Genomic DNA, 16,902 nt, shown 5'->3' on the forward strand with positions numbered 1-16,902 from the left:
CTTGTATCAAATACAATATGATTTTCGTTGATCGAGATCTGGCAGCAGCAGCATATGTTTACTCTTGGGCGAGTGATTCACGGACAGCTTTCCCTGCCCATTAATCCCCCGTATGCCAGCAAACCAATGAGAACACGGGACAGTGATGACGATCCATAACAACAGACCGTACGCGGCAAAGCTGCTGTGAATAATCTTACCTGGAACTGAGTGGCAGATTTAAAGAGAAAATTACCGTCGTTTGGCATATAAATATATGACTGTTAGTTGCAACACTATTACTAACATTTCCTCATGTAAGCTTTATGATACACCTCAAACAAAAAAATGATTGTAATTTATAGTGTTAATACTGTCAATGAATAGCTTGGGTATGCAGAGCATTCACAGCTTATATGGACTGCACACCATTGTTATATACAAACCATAAACAAAGCAGCGGTAATTTATCACATGGCATTTACAGCTCATGTGATTGGCTCAAAAACATTTGTGTCCAGAACTGAGTGCCATGAGCAAAGATTGCAGATTTATTATATATTTTCATATCATACATTAGACCATATTTCCAGTGGGTCATTCGTCAGCCAAGCAACTATAACTGAGATGAATGGGATTACAAACAGACTTCACAGCTTTCTTCAGGGATTATATTATTATTATCCATTATATCCATTGTCTTAATTGACTAATATGAATTTTCCTGTATCTTCGGATTCCCTTACAATCCACAGACATGCACTAAAGGTGAATTGGAGACTCTAAATTGTCTGTAGGTGTGAATTTATGTTCTCCCCATGATAGACTAAAATAAGTTTCCACTTATCGAATACCCAAAGTATAACTTTTCTCCAAAGATTCCTGTTGCTAAGACTGGTATTACCAGCACAGGAGGAGTGTGAACCAAATTAGTGTAATTTCTCCATGGCAGTGAAGTAAATTGATTCTGATTACCAGCTGAGTGGACTGAGTGATTTAAAATTGCTGTGATTGAAGTGCTTTTATTACTCAATTAGAATCACATACTGAGGGACTCAAGGCTTTAAATTGAATTAATAATTAATTACCAGCACTTTTTCCGTTATTGTACGGGCACTTCCGTAAACCTTAAAACGGATATTTCCGTAGATTTATATGAGTTTTTCTGTACCATTGACGGACATTTCTGTCAAACCTAAAATGGAAAATTCCGTATTTTCCGTAAATTTTTGCGTTATTGTACGGACAATTCCGTAAACCCTATAACAGATATTTCCCTAGATTTACCTTACTTTTTGTTTACCATTTACGGACACATCCATCAAACCTAAAATGGGATATTCCGTATTATTAAAGTACTCAATCCGTACAATTAACGGACACTTCAGTAATCCTAAAATGTTTAATTCCGTACAGTTCTCTATACCGTTTATCATCAATAAAGCACAAATGTAGAATCACAACAATTATTTATTTCCTTTAACAGCTGCCAGTGCTTTAAAGTGATTGCACTTTTTGTGGTGAATGAATTGCAATATTTACATTACAACCATTAAAACATTCAGAACATCACCTTCACATTCAGAGCAATTTTACATACATAAACCAGCTGTTCTCTCAAAGAACTACAGCCATGTCCTTTAACAGGGAGCTGCCAAATCTAGCAACTTTTTAGCACCCACAGGCTGACAGGCATTAATAACAAATGGATTTGTTAAAAACATTGACAAAATAAGACAATAAAACTGCCAGCATTGCTGTTGCTGTCTCACCTGTCAGTGCAAAATGAGGAGCCCCCTCCAGGAGGATGCAGAAACCTACACCTCCAAATCCACATATCACACCGACAGGCAGAGCTCTGCAACCAGTGTCTGACCTTTCTACAAAAAACAAATAGAACATTAGAAGTATTACATTATACAACTTTTCTATAAAACATCTGTGCAGCAATAACATATGCAACATGCCATAAATAGATTTCTGAAAAAAATAAAACTTAAAACTTACACCTCCAACTCCACATTGACAGGCAAAGCTCTACCTGGAATCCCCCTTAACATCGGGGATTTGAAACTGCAGCATGTGTGTTGTGGGCATCTAGTTAAAACATCTGAACTCACATAATATTGTAAAAATCTGAATTTCTACTCCCAAGCCCCATGTTTTTGGATTTGCGTGTCTGTGTGTGTCTGTGTGTGTCTGTGTGTGTGTGCATTCAGTCCAAAAAGGTATTTTCTGAGCTATGAGAACAGCTCAAATGGCCCAGTCAGATTCCTTCTGATTGCATTCACATTCCTTCAGCTGAGAAACCAGCTTGCACACCTGTGGAGGAATGCAGTGCCGTTTCTTCCCCTTCTTCTCTGCCTTGGAGCCTCGCTCAGGATTGACCCCAAAGAAAACTCTGAGAAAAAAATAATAATAATAGTGAGATGCAGACAAAGTTTGCACGTGTAGTGTGGCTTGACAGGAGTGGAGCAGTTCAATAAAATCATACATTTGTTTTCTTCAATATGCCCCTATGTGTGAACCTCTCTATCATTCTAGTTGACCATCTGTCTAGTACCCAATGTTGTTGTGGTGCTGTTGCCAGTGGCTAAGCTTATCTCTTCCTTTGTCTTTTCAAGACACATGCATTCACACTGCGCATATACAGAAATGTTTGCAAGGGCGAGAAGTCTGCTTATCACCAACACATGACAGCATGTATCCTCAACATGTGTGCAGGGATATTATAAATGCACAGAACACAGAAGGGGATAGAAAACACAGTTGACATCGTCCTATCAAAAGGTGTAACAGCACATTTGAACACGGACTGTCCTGGGGGTTTCTCAAACATGGAGTGGAGCAACTGAGACATTCAGTGCATGTTACACATCAAAATATTAACATTTGGGCATGAATCCAGCATGTATTATTTTTTTAAATTAATATGTTTAGTCTTTGCTTCTGGAGGGGGTCCCTGGAACAACATATTTTGAGGTTGGAGTCTGCAGCCAAATACATTTCAGTTTGTGTGTCTTTGACATGAAAAGGTTTGACCACCACTGACATAACCTGGTCTCAGATGCTAATGGTTTTAAAGAGATAGCTCAAACGAATTTTGTGTCAAGAAACCATTCTAAGAAAAATATGTTTTTGCTCCATTTCCCAACTAGAATCATGTTATGTTTGTTTTGTTTTTTATTGACTTGGGACACTATGTAAAGCAAAAAGCATGTTACCTGCCATTTTAAAAAAATATGACACATTTATTCCAACAATAGTCTTCAACAGGGAGCTACGAATTCTACGAACAAATCCATATTCAGGGGGATCATAAGCCAATAACAGCTTATCTAAAAGCTCACAGCATGTGGCGACACATTTTGAGCTTGTACATCTCAGACAAAGGGTTTGGTGTAGATTGACAAAAAGCAGGTTGGGTGCAGAAAGGCACGGCAAAGTCACATTTACAAAGTATTTCCAAACAACGAGTGCTTACCTTTGCATGAATTCGAGAGTAAAAGCCATCTCCGGTGGGTATTGAACGTTGCAGACATAAAACATGGAGAAGACGTAGCTCAAGGCCACAATGGGAGAGGTGATGTGGTCATTGACAAGTAGCCCATCAAGAGCAATCTTGAATTGCTGGTCACCTCAAACGCAGATAAAAAAACAAAAACAATTCTGAGCACCATGTACTAAAAAAATAATCCTATATTTTAAGGCAAGCAAAACATTTATTTAATAAATACGACAACATCTACCTCTTTTTTGTCGAAGAGTTTATAAGAGTCTTCCTTGAAGTAATTTGCAATGCCACAGATGAGCTGTATTGGACCTTCGCCCGTCTTCATCCCTTTGGAGTCAAGGAAGTCATTGATCCCCTTTTCTTTTTTGGAAAGTTCCTGTTCAAGGTTCAAGGTGTTAATTTTGTACAGGTACATAAGACTAACACTCATTTTCGTTTGGCCTCCAAAAAAAGCATCTTTGGAGAGAATTTAAAAAAAAAATCGAATTATTTCATTTTCATTTGCAACCTGTTCTGTTCTTTTTGGATCTCAAATGTTTTGCTTTTTTGGTTGCCACTTCCTGATTTTTGGTCTCAAATCTATTCTATTTGATTGTTCATCCAATTTATTCTATTTGATTGGTTGCCAGTTTATCTTTTTTGGTCTCAACTCTCTTTTTGTTTGCAAATCTTTTTTTGATTGATTAATAAAGACAAAATTCTCTCCATATGGAGCAGCACAGCACAATCATAATAATAACAGTAACAACACACCTGTGCCAGCTTGTTTTGTACAGAGAAGCCAAGGAGTTTAGATGCATGATCAAACAGGTGAGGAACTTCAAACAGGAACGGCCACTCGTCCTTTACAACGCCAATAGGGGTATCAGCATCGTTGAGGATTTCACGCTGAATGGGATATGTTTCAGTCATCAATATTCGAACAGATGACTCCTAAAGATATGAGGGAGTTAGTCAAACAGTCGAACAGTTAGTCAAACTAACGAATTAAAATAATAAAACAGGGTATCAATTTCAATAGACTATGGGCGTAGTGATGTCAGCCGATCTACAATTTCACAATGTGTCCTACAATTTCACGTGTCCTTACAACACAAGAAAAGAATGGATGATTGCAGACCCACCTGAAGATCACGGGTTTGAAAGGCACGTTTCAAATCATCTCGTTTAGACAGCAGGTCTTCTCTACACACAGTCCCCTCAATGATTGGATCCCACGCCACACATCCATACAGATCTGAATTCCTGGGCCTTTTCTTTGTTGAATTTTCACCCCCTGCTCGCCTCTTCGGTGAACTTTGTGGCCTCTTCATATTTTCAATTCTGTGTTCCAGCTGACGAAAGACAGTTTCAGAACCATCTTTTGCAAAAGGTTTGTTTCCAAACGGCTCTGTCAGCTTGAAGGAGGCAGCATATGGTCCTACAATCATACTGGCGATTTCCCTCAGCTTTTGTCTACCAGGTCTTCCTGGGTGTTTATGGAGGTAATCTTCAGCGACGATCTGAACCATCTCTCGTCTGTCTTTCCCCATTATGTACTTCTTTTCACGCAACTCATCCATGACTTTTGAGGGAAATTTGTGCCATGGTACAGAATATGTGTCTTGGGATGGGGAGTCGGCTGTCTCAGGTGGTGTTGAGGGCAGCTGAAACCTCTGTGGCTCAGGTGTTGATGAGGGGCCAGGCCTGGTGAACTGCGGTGGAGCTTGTGAATCTATGGATGACATGACACACATCTCCATAAATTAAACACATCACGATTGTTACGAATCAATTAATACATTGGTCCTCAATGTCCAGTTTTGGTCCACCAGGAATACAAATGGACCTAATTACGAAAACCAATTATAGGGTTGTTATTGCCATGTACAGCTGATGGCAACCTTTTTTTTTGCAATTTTTGAATAAACCTTTGTAGTCTCACAAAACTTGCATTAAAACAGAGGGGCAAAAACTCACCTGCTTCCAATGCTTTGACAGCTCTGACAAATCTTTTGCACTGAATGAATGGCAGAGTGTCTTTAATGTCCTCCGGGTCCACAAGGCTCAGGTCATCTACAGAGAGAAATGAAAGCGTAAGCGTAAGTTCTACCAGAAAGACTCCATTGCACGTCACTAATTTATAATTCCACACTACCAATCACAGCTCGACATTGAATATAAAAGACTGATCCTACCGTTCCATGTTGTTGCCCGCAGGTGTCGTAGCAAAGTTTTCGATGCCAATTACACTTCCATTCAGTTCGCAGAAACAGCGCGGCGTTCACTTATTCGCGTTTCGATACCAAACATAACAACACAAGTCACATCGTCGATTTTGATCTCAGCAACTTTCGCGATGCGCGAGTGCGACACACTTGTGTAAGAAACAAGCGTGTGGCAGCTTTTAATCTCATGAGAGTCGATCTCCACTCAGCGTTTTTTCAAAAAGTTCCCCTTTTACTATGATTAAACTTCATTCAGGTAAGTATATTAACTTGCTACTCTACTGTTCCCTTCAAGCGGCGAAGTTCAAATGTGGTGATGTGGTAGCTTTAAAATAACTGCCGATACTGCAGTCTGCAACGTAACATACTGCAACGCTTTAAACAGTAAACAGTGGGCCCATTGAAATGGTAAGTGTATGCAAAGATTCACGTAACTGAATCGTCGATCCCACGCAATCAGTTGCCAGTTGCAAAATACTATCAACTGGGTTGCTGAATAGAATTAAATCAAGCTTAAGAGTAACTTTGTTATTAAATCACAGTATATGCCATATATTACAGCTTGCGCTCCTCATCTGCTCTCTCACCATTGTGAGAGACGAGACGAATTGCCTTCAATCTTAAAGGAGCAGTACCTATTAAGGCTAACTTATTCAACTCGTTTTACGCCCTTCTCTGAATTTGTTATTGTTTCGGTAATGCATTTATGGAGATGTTTTTTCAATCACTTCCCGAGCGCCGGAAAGATCTCTACTTATACCTAGATGATTGCAGACTTCAACTAATAAAAGGGGGCACACTATTTGATCTCAGCTCGTTTTCTGTAAATATATCTATCTCTTATTCAATCATAAATCAACAGCAATTAATAGTTCAAATATATATAAAAAAAAAAATAAAAAAAAATATGTCTTCAATGCTTGAAGTTCGTGCGTTGTAACTTTGCAGATGTTGTTTGTGCTTTAACAGCAACATTTCAGAAAGTGAAATCCATTTAGCCCCCTTTATTATTTCCCATCCTAAATGTTCTTTTCTCTTCCTATATACATATTCAGATTGTAGCCATGTTTTAACAGCGTGCATGATCATGCATCCAAGAAAAAGCGTTTTCTAACCGTGTTTTACAGCTTTATGCGATCAGGGGAATTCGCATCCGTTTCAAAACATTTTAATTTGGCTCGTAGCTTGTCTATTTCCCGATTTACCACCTTTTAAATGTATTTAAGTTTTTGAAAACAGATTCTTCTGGAGTCTCTGGCGTTATTACTTTATCTAAAGTCTATAATTCCTATTGCCCTTATACCTCTATGGTCATATCTCAAAGCATGACCACACTTCAATTCTCCCCTTTTTTCATATAACCGAACGGTCTTCCAATGACAAAGCACTGGTTTTGAACCCATGTAGCTTCCTTCTTAATTCTCCGGTCCTTCTCCACATATATACACTGGGCATTCCTTTCGTTCGGAGCCACAACAACAGTAGCCGAATGCGGCGTTCCCGACTCCCCTATCCAAATGCTCGGCAGATGGTCGTCCACAGCATACAAGACCTACATCAGATCCGACACGTATGTTCTACTAAATGCTCAACAAGCCCTCTCAACCGACATTCGAGGTAAAAAAATTTCGCTAGCTACTGGTGGTGGTTAACAATCCATACATCTATCATACGTCTGCTTTTCGCTGCTAATCTGTTTAGTTACACGCAGTCAATCGCGGCTTTTTTTATTTCGTTTTTTACCATCAACTCATCCCATAATTGTTTAATGAAGAATAGCTTTGAAAATACCATAATAACAACGTTCCAAGGTTATTCGTATCCTTGCTTGCTATGTCTATCGTGACTTTCGTTTCTGATTGCTGCAATATTTTTAAGCCTATCACAGCTTCTGAAATTCTACGATTACTGCCATTTTATGACCAATCTTGGGCTATTTCATTAATGTTATCGAAGCTTTCGACTTGATTTCGTTCTCGACGCATGAATTCTGCCTATCGAGGCATAACTTGTGTGAGCTTTCACGATTGTAATCCAAAGCCAAATAATTCATGGCCGATCGCGGACTTCGTTCATAAATGCATATCGTAGCTTTCCTGGTTGAATCATCTTAACGTTTTATCTCAGCCTATCGCGGCTCCTCGGAAAAGTCTCCCTGGCTTCAGCCTTTATCATAATTAATATAAGGTCAATCATGGACCTATTTTACGAATACTGGTATCGTTTCATGGCTAAACGTAGCCTATTACATTAATGCTATCGAAGCTTTCGACTAATCTCAGTTCTGATGCATGAACTCAGCCAATCGAGGCATCAGCCTATCTAGGCTTCACTATTAAACAAGCTTTCATGATTGTGCTCTAAGCCAAATATTTCATGGTCGATTGCGGCCTTTGTTCATAAACGCATATCGTAGCTTTCCTGATTGTAACCATCCAATGTCATATCTCTGCCTATCGTGGCTCCTCTGAAAAGTTCAGCTTTTAATCATTATACATGTAAGGTCAATCACGGACCTATTTTACGATCACTGGTCATGTTTCATTGCTAAACGAAGCCTATTACATTAATGCTATCGAAGCCTTCGACTAATCTCAGTTCTGATGCATGAACTCAGCCATATCGAGGCATCAGCCTATCGAGGCATCGGCCTATCGAGGCATCGGCCTATCGAACAAGCTTTCATGATTGGAACCCTAATGCAGTGTTTCCCCTACAATGTATTCAGCAGCGGCGCAGCGCCGCCGCTGGATTTTCAGCGCCGCTGTAAAATCTTTCCATGATCAGTAATATCACGACATTCTCTTCATTCACGTACACACCTAAAAACACTGAGACATGGCAAACGGCGGCGCTGCATGCGGTGGCTCTGAATCCACTTGTAAACAAGGAGGAAAGAGCCACATATGGAAATATTTTCGATTAGGCTAATGTCACGTTGCCATAAGGGGCCGTTCACATAGCGCGTTTTTTGCGCGTGCAAATTCATTATTTAAAATGCGGCCGGCGCGCTCTTTTTCCCAAGCGCGCCTCTGTTCATGGTTGCATAGCAACGACAGACGCCAAGGGAGAGCAAGCGCTTGTGGAAAGGAGAAAGCGGTACGAACTGCGCTCTCCATGAGGACGAGGAAGTATCACCTACTGCTCATAGTCCTGATAGTTAACGTTAAATCATATTTAATTTTTCAGATGAGTCTACTAAACTTGTTGGTGTCCTTCAGAAATCATTCTAATATGAAATGTGATGCTCTTTTCTTTTTTTTCAAAGATTCTTTGATTAATAAAAAGTTAAAAAGAACATCATGTAATAATATTTCACAATATTAGGCTACTGTTTTTTCTGTTTTTTTTTTAATTAAATAAATGCAGGCTAGATGAGCATAAGACTTCTTGCAAAAACAAAAAATACCCCCACAATCATTCAATTACCAAAGAGCCTTAGAGATCTTCTATGTAAAGGCCAGAAAAATTAAGTGCTCACAGATTGGGTGTGGCCTTTCCCATTAACATAAAATTTTCAATAAATTGTAAATAATCTTTTTCTGGGTTGTGCTGTTTCATTTTTCCCCTAAACAATTTCTACCAAGCTGAAAATGAACACAAAAGAAAAACATGAATAATCCTGTCTAAAATTAAGGTTTCTGTTTGTGACTGCAGTTCAAGGTACGTGCTGCAATAATCATGCCTTGAATCAGTTGATGGTATGTCATATTTGTTTTTCTTAAAATGTCCATTTCTATCCACAAAACTTGCCAGAAGTCATGGTTTAAGGGTTTTAAAAAAAAAAAAATCTTCCAGGGTGCATGCCCCCGGACCCCACCACGCGCGGCTTGGTAACAACCTCGGGCACATAACAGCACCGCTGCTGGAAAAATTTCTAGGGGAAACACTGCTAATGACAAATATTTCATGGCCGATCGTGGACTTTGTTCATAAATGCATATCGTAGCTTTCCTGATTGCATTCATCTAATGTCATATCTCTGCCTATCGTGGCTCCTCTGAAAAGTCGCCCTGGCTTCAGCTTTTTATCATTATATATATATAAGGTCAATAATGGACCTATTTTTCGATTACTGGTATTGTTTCATGGCTAAACGAAGCCTATTACATTAATGCTATCGAAGCTTTCGACTAATCTCGATTCTGATGCATGAACAGCCTTTCGAGGCATCAGCCTATCGAGGCACCACTATTGAACAAGCTTTCATGATTGTACTCTAAGCCAATTGTTTTTTTTTTTTCATGGCCGATCGCAGCCTTCGTTCATAAACTCAAATCGTAGCTTTCCCGATTGTAATCATCTCAATGTCTTATCTCTGCCTCTCGTGCCTCCTCGGAAAAGTCGACCTGGCAACTGCCCTCATCATTTATAAATACTGTATATGGTCAATCACGGACATATTTTTCAATCACTGTGATCGTTTCATGGCTATTCGTAGCCTATTACAATTATGCTATCGAGCTTTCAACTAATCTCGGTTCAGATACATGAACTCAGCCTACCGAGACTTCACAATTGCCCGAGCTTTCGTGACTGTACGCTAAAGCCAAATATTTTGCGCATATCGTAGCTTCCCTGATAGCAGTTATGCCAATGTGTCATCTCTGCCTTTTGTGGCTCCTCGGGAAGTCGCCTGGCGAAAGCCTCATTATTTATAAATGTAAGGTCATTACGGACCTATTTTTTTAAAGAAAGACGAGGGCTGGTACATATGCTATTTAACTTTGCTTTTATTTTCTCCCAATATTCATACCCAGGATGTATGCATCTTAAAATCTCAGCCAATCGAGGCTTCATTTAAAATCTCCATCTCAAGTTTTGGGGGCAGACGTGGCTTCTGTTCATATTCAGATGATAAGAAGCTCAGCTCACATAGTGACATTCCCAATTTCGATCTTTTAAAGCTTCCAATCAATTATCTTCATCTCAGTATATCTCGTAGGTTTAATCTTTCACATACAGTACCTCACCTTAAGATAAGCAATAAAGAAGTTGTCTAATTGTCTTCCCTATTTTATTAATTCTTCTGCATGCCTTTCAGAATCCTCATAGGTATGTACGGAATTCATCAGTAAATTCTTCGCTAGCTACTGGTGGCGGTGGTTAATGATTCATATGATACGTTCGTTTTTCGCTGCTCTTTTAAGTTACATATGCAGTTAATCTTGGCTTGCCAGATTTATTTCGTTCTTCACTATTAACTCAGCCCTTAGCTGATTATTATAGATTAGCTTTGATGGGAAATACTATATAATGCTCAAAGTTATTCATATCCCTGTTTGCTATGTCTATCGTGATGGTCATTCACGATAGCTGCAATATGGCTAAGCCTATCGCGGCTTCCGAAACTCTACGTTCACTGGCATTTAAGGCTATCGTGGTCTTTTCAATAATGCTTATAACGTTAATCCCGGTTCTGACGCATGAACTAAGCCTATCGAGGCATCAGCATGAACTTAGCCTATCGAGGCGTCAGCCTATCGAGGCGTCAGCCTATCGAGGCGTCAGCCTATCGAGGCGTCAGCCTATCGAGGCATCAGCCTATCGAGGCATCAGCCTGTCGAGGCATCAGCCTGTCGAGGCATCAGCCTGTCGAGGCATCAGCCTATCGAGGCACCAGCCTATCGAGGCACCAGCCTATCGAGGCACCAGCCCATCGAGGCATCAGCCCATCGAGGTATCAGCCCATCGAGGCATCAGCCTATCGAGGGATTAGCCTACCGTGGCCTTAGACAATCGTGTTTTATTTCATAAACGCATATTACATTTAATCTCGGTTCTGTCGCATGAACTAAGCCTATCGAGGCATCAGCCTATTGAGGCTTAATGTACAGTTTTAATGATTACTTTAAAGCCTACTATCATGGGCAGTCTAGGCTTTCATATGTATGTATCTTAACAACTCAGCCTATCAAGGCTTCGTTAAAATTCCCATTTCAAGTTTTGCGGCCAGACGCGGCTTCGTCCTCGTTTTAAAAATAAGCTCTTCCCATATAGAGTGACATTCCTACTCTCGATCTTATAAGTTATCTTATCTCAGAACATATCGTAGTTTTAATCTTTTTTGCTTAGTACCTGACTTTAAGATAAGCAATTAAAAGTCGTCTTATTGTCTTCCCTATTTATTAATCCTACTGTATGCTTTCAGAATCCTCATAGGCATGTATGGAATTCGTCACATTTTCCTCACTTTTTGGGGGTAGGCTCCGCCCCTGCCTCTAACATCAGGCAGGACCTATAAGCTAACCTTCAGACCCTGACGGAGGACGAGGCCTACGCCAAAGAACTCAGAGACGGAGCTTGTCGAGCATCTACCTTTAATTTTGTCTGTAAACTCCTTTCACAAAATAAATTCTTTTTTCGAGAATCCTTCTGAGTCTTTATGGTAGAACTCCTAATTCCTCCAGTTTAGCCATGAGTGTATCCATCTGATCGCTACTGAGCGATGGCATCGCTTTCTTGACATAGTTTTTCACAAGTTCCATGTTGGTGTGTGTTTAAGAGGAATGAGCCACCGAGTACCTCTCTGGTAAGAATAAAGTGGATGATAATCATCAAATTTGTTCAAATCATGGCAACTGAACAGGCCAAAAGCATTTTCATCAAGTTCATAGAGTCCAAGATCAGGTACCCAGCTGGCAGTTTTCCCCCGAAGCAAAAGTAGGACAGTAGTTTATTTTTTTTACAAAAATGCTTGCTATTTTTCCTAACTGCAGTTGTCCTTTGGCATAGCTCAGTAAGACCAGCATTCCATTTGCATATGTAGTGCCTTTAACCTGCACTCTCTCTGTGACAACTGAGTTACTTGAGTTCAAATCAAATTCTTCAACCACTGTCTTTATGTTCTGGTCATAGAGCTCTGTATAGAACCGTGTTGAGTCTGAGAAATGAACCTGGGGACTAAACAAGGTACCACAAGACTGATAAGCCTGAAGCAACTGGTGCCGTTCAGCCAGAGACTTGGTTACATTTATGAAGTTCTTACTTGCCCTAATGCACCTTTTAAAATAAGAATGTTTTGATTCAAAGTGCATTGTCCAAGTATATATGAGTGGGCCAAATTGTAAAGTCAGGTGTGCATAGTGAAGCAGATAGTGGTGTTTCGGTCTAAGTTGAACTCTTGGAAATAACTCTTGCCTCAATTCCACATACAGTTCAATCAGTCCCTTCATGAAAGCAATCTAGGACTCTGAGAGCCGAGGTGCACAGACAAATTCAACAAGCTCCCTCAGAAGTAGTACCAGTCCCCATACTTCATTATCAGCATCTTCAATTGTGTCATGCACCAAAACAGGCAAGAATCTCAAAAGCCACCTGTTTTGGGCTGCATGCCCTCCAAGCCTTGCTCCTGTAGTGGGAATAGTGTTTAGCTTGTCGCTGCTTTCACCAGGAAATGATTTGATTCTTTCAATAAGAACCTCATAACTGAACCACTTTTGTGTTCTGATTAAGAACTGCAAAAACAATGCCAAATCATAATTTACTACCCCCTCAAACAGATCATGAGCTAAACAAGCTGGTAAGCCTGGCTGACACACATGAAAGTTGGACAGTTTGTTGAAAACACTGTCACATTTAACACCGTGATGATTGTGTACTTCATCGTTACTTTCCAGAAACCGCACAGTCTCATTATGATCAGCTGGATTTCTATGAGTGAAAACTGTGAGAGGGTTCGACTGAAATTCACTTTTTGTTGCCAAACAGTATCTGCAGAAATATTGAGCTGTGCTGAAATTTTCTGTAAAGCCACCAATCATGTGGGAGCCCAGATTATCTCCCATTATACACGCAACAGTGCCTTTATAAATCTTTCCATTGAAAGATATGCCCCTTTCCTCCAGCTCACACAAGTCTGACACTAGCTTATTAAAAATCTTATCCATTCCAAAGTATTTGCAATCTTTCTCTACACAGAGTAATGCCAACTGTATCTGATCAACAGTTGATCGTTGGTGTGGATGAAAATTTCCAAGTGTGAAGTAGACAGCCAATACTTTATGCTTTGTCTTGGCAGATCCGAGTGGATTAGCCACCTCAAAAGCATCCTGAAAGAGCATAACCTTTAAACTGTCTGGGTCTGAGGAAAACATGGCACTGGATTTGATGGCCCACCCATCAGTGACATCACAGAGTACATCATCTTCAGAATTTGAACTAGGACTGTGCTGATCTAAACCGTGCTGTTTCAGAATTACTTTGAGGGTTTCCAGTATTGGGATGTAATGATAGTGCCTCGTCTGGCCACTGCGATTGCGTCCAAGAAAGACTTCAACAGGTTCAACATAGTCATAGTGTGACTTGTAATATTTCAGCCTCTTGTGTTGCGTAGTTAAATGACCCTTTTCATGTAATGCCTTGTGCATAGGGCTCTGCTCGTATACACTATTCCCAAGAGATGTTACAGTCTCCTTTGGAACACCATACTGCCCCAGTTCACGGGCTAGTGCATCCACAGTATATTCCTGTTGAATATCACTTATAGTTCTCATTTCATTTGCTATTTCTGTTATTGTGGATGCTGGGACCAAATATTTTGCCTGTAAACCCAAGTAAAACTGAGCAAGACTCTCTGTGAAGTTGTCTTTCACTTGATCACTGCAGAAATTATCACTTTGCTCTGCATCAATGTTAAAACTTTCAGGTTCTTCAAGTTCTACAGGTTCTACATGTGATCCTTCATCTTGGAAAGACAGTACTGTTAGTTCACATATATTAACTGGGGCTATCTTGGTAACATCCCACCCTTTATGGTATCTGGAAATATGCTTTAAAAAGGATGACTTTACATTGAATGTCTTAGAACATCCATCAAAGGGACATGTTACAGTCAAACCCTCATCTATGTGACCACTCAAATGACACTTTAAAGTTTTAAAATCAGCATATTCACTGATGCAAAAATTAAACGAGCACTTTAACTGTACAGACACATTGCGGTTCCATGTTTGTGTGCTCCTACTGTCTACATGTGCTCGTGACATATGCACAGCAAGGCTACTGTATGTTTTAAGCTTCCTTCTGCAATCCCTATGGCCACATAAAAAAAATACATTATTATTTCTGTGTGTTCGGCAGTGTTTCAAGTAATCAGTCGAAGACCGGGCGTTAAAGCCACAAATGTTACAAGTCAACATGTTTAAGAGATTGAATTTGCCAAGTGAAGGAAAGACGGAATTAATATGAAAACAATAAATTCAGATCAGCACAGTGAAGCACATACACTTTTCAGATACCTTCAAATAAGCAATCTGCTTTGGGCTGCATGGGCCACTCTCTTTGGGCTGCAATGTTTTCCTCACTGCTTTTTTCACTTTGGGGAATGGAAAGTCGTATAATGCACAGGGGAAATCTGATTCTACTTAGTCATCACCCCTTTTAATTATTGCCATTTTCAGTTGTATGGTAACGTAACACAGCGAGCTATAACAATACACACAAGTGGCTAATTTACACACACACGCGCGCGCGCCCAACTTATGGGCTAACTTTAGCTGGGCAAACGGGCCGTCGTCCACCCACGCTTCAAAATAACGCAAAACGCACACATTCAAATGTTACCATGAAACACACACGGCTACCAACTGACTATCGAGACCAAATTTCATGTAAGAGGAACAAAAAAATTGCTTTTGACGTACTTACGAAGCACAGGCAGCGGGCTATTGCTTACGCAGATAGCAGCAAACGTCCACTCACACTTCAAAATTACGCGAAACGCACACATTCAGATGTCGACATGAAACACACACGACTACCAACTGCCTATCGAGACCAATTTAATGTACGAGGGGGACTAAAAAATTGGCTTTTGACGTACCCGGTACTTAGGAAGCGCAGCCGACATTCTAATGATAACGCAGCTAGCAGCAAAGGTCCCGTGCTCAGCTGCGAGCCACACTAACGTACCCTGTAACGTTATAGCTCCGGTTGGAGTGCTGCTAAAAACCTAGAAACCTTCGAGACAAAATTAACCAACTGGCAAATAATTTGTCCTACATTTCATGTGGGAAAGGCGACTGTCTGGCGAGGGGTGCCAGAACAGAACGTCCGCCATGCAGACGTAAATGAACAGAAAACGTGCTTATCATGTGTTTAACATGTTTAACTCAATATATTTTGTTTGAGAGGTGGCACTCAATTCCTATTCTCATTACACACAACCAACCTGTTTCCAACTTTCCATGTGACTCGCAGAACTTCAGGCTCGCACTGAGTGTAATGGCGTCGGCAAATTCTGGCTGGGTGAGAAAATTCTACCCATACTGCCTTGCGCAACAGCAAACTTTCCGTATTTCGCAAAACGGAGCGAATCCGTAGCAAATCCACGGTAAAGGGACCCCTAAATTTACGTTTTTTTTAACAGTGTACATAAACTTCAATTTCTTTGCATGGCACATTGCTGAATATGTATTTGCTATATGTTGTGTGTTCTTTAGTGGTGTATTCGTTGCACAGATGGCCTCAATGAGTTTAAAAGCTTCCTGTCTCAAGTACATTCACACTTGTCAGAAAACAGCGGCTGCCATGAAATCAGAGGGACACTTTGCTGCAGGATTTTATTCATGAATTTCTCTGCCGTCTTTTCAAATAAACTTGATGGCTGGAGACAGATGGGCAGAGTTTACATATCGGTCACTTAGGAGAGCTGGAGTTATACAAATGCATTCTGATCAAACATATAAAATAGTATTTGCATATGTGGAGCATGTGGAAGGATGGCAACAGATTTGAGACTAGAGTGGAATTTTCTCACTCAAATCACTGGCTACGTTTACATGCACAACTTTTGTTTCAATCGGACTCAATTCATTCTGATTGATTAATCTGAATGTAGTGTTTACATGAACGCTAAACACATGATCGGGTTGATGTGCGCGTTTATATGTCACAAGCTTCAAATCGGAATAGATATTTTGACTTGCACACTGCACGAATATTTCGCAATGTTTGCAATGTAAAGCCACGTTTATGCAACGCACATATAGTTGTCATGGTTCTGTCACTTCTGCTTTTGTTACTAGTTCTGTGTGGTGACAGAACTATGACATTTCCTGTCAGTCTCATGTTTGTTAGTCTAGTTTCATGTGAGCACATGGCTCTTGATTATTCCTGTGCCATGTGCTTTCTGTCTAATTGTTAGTTCCTCCCTTCTCGTTATCTGCTTAGTATTAACATTCCTCATCTGTTGTCTCGTTA

The 16,902-nt window shown here is 40.2% G+C and overlaps 2 long non-coding RNA genes across 2 annotated transcripts; both read right to left on the reverse strand.

Annotated features, from left to right (window-relative positions):
• Positions 1-1,357: 1,357 nt before the first annotated feature.
• On the reverse strand, positions 1,358-3,617 carry LOC143745428 (uncharacterized). The gene is made up of 2 exons (XR_013205990.1): positions 3,464-3,617; positions 1,358-2,380 (listed from the first exon to the last, which is right to left on the reverse strand). It is a non-coding gene; the product is annotated as an uncharacterized LOC143745428 (long non-coding RNA).
• Positions 3,618-3,728: 111 nt separating this feature from the next.
• LOC143745429 (uncharacterized) lies at positions 3,729-15,989 on the reverse strand. Its single transcript, XR_013205991.1, has 3 exons — positions 15,252-15,989; positions 4,247-4,311; positions 3,729-3,869 (listed from the first exon to the last, which is right to left on the reverse strand). It is a non-coding gene; the product is annotated as an uncharacterized LOC143745429 (long non-coding RNA).
• Between the last annotated feature and the right edge of the window lie 913 nt (positions 15,990-16,902).

The sequence above is a fragment of the Siphateles boraxobius genome, unplaced genomic scaffold, assembly GCF_051911475.1.
Source record: "Siphateles boraxobius isolate OS27281-9 unplaced genomic scaffold, OSU_SipBor_1 204, whole genome shotgun sequence".
Lineage (NCBI taxonomy): Eukaryota > Metazoa > Chordata > Actinopteri > Cypriniformes > Leuciscidae > Siphateles > Siphateles boraxobius.